Raw genomic sequence first — 813 nt, 5'->3', positions numbered from 1 at the left:
CAGATTCTGAAGAACTTTGATCTTAAGGATGGCTTTTGATTTTTCCTGTCGCTGTGGATAAGCAGGCTGGCGAATGACCACTGTGCAAATGGCATTTTCTGTGCCTTTAAGAGACTTGGGTCCGGTGAGTAAATAGACTCAGGAGTCTCTTCTAAGCATCCACCTGCAGGGAAGACGTGGCTAACCTCTCTTACCAACACCTGTGTGCTCCACAGTGCTCGCTTCTGCTCTTAACAGGTGTGCAACCAGAATCGGTTTCCCTGAACTACTGTAGCTGACCACAGGGTCCGGGGAAGACCCCTTGGGCACCTGTAAGTGTGCCACCTGCCAGAGCAAAGCCAGTTCAATCAACATCCTGCAGGCCCTGCGGTCGTCCAGACCTCCCACAGCTCTGGCACCCAGAGAACCCCAGGCACCCAGAGAACCCCCCCACACCCCCCTTTCATGGGACCACGCTTGCTCGAAGGCTCTCTCTGCTGTTCGGTAACTGAGCAAATGTCAGCGCCCCGGGGAAGGGGATCTGAAACTCTGCCACCCTGCCCCGGGGGCACTCATGGGATCCGGCCCAGATGCGCAGGTGCCCAGGTGCGGGAACCCGGCTCTCCGCGGGAAGAAGCCGGCCCTGGGGCAAGCCTTGGCCGTCGGCCTTCCAAACCCAGAGCTAACCCGAGCCCTCCCGGCCTCCGCTCTCCGCGCAACTCGGTCCAGCCGGCTCCGAGGGGGATGTCAGCCGCTCCGATCCCCGCACCCCCAAAACCATGGACCCTCAACCTCACCGCACCCCCTCAACCCCAACCCCACCCCACCCGGCAG

This window comes from Dipodomys ordii, unplaced genomic scaffold (assembly GCF_000151885.1).
Source record: "Dipodomys ordii isolate 6190 unplaced genomic scaffold, Dord_2.0 Scaffold15, whole genome shotgun sequence".
In the NCBI taxonomy this organism is placed as follows: Eukaryota; Metazoa; Chordata; class Mammalia; order Rodentia; family Heteromyidae; genus Dipodomys; species Dipodomys ordii.
Note: the sequence above shows the minus strand (reverse complement) of the source record.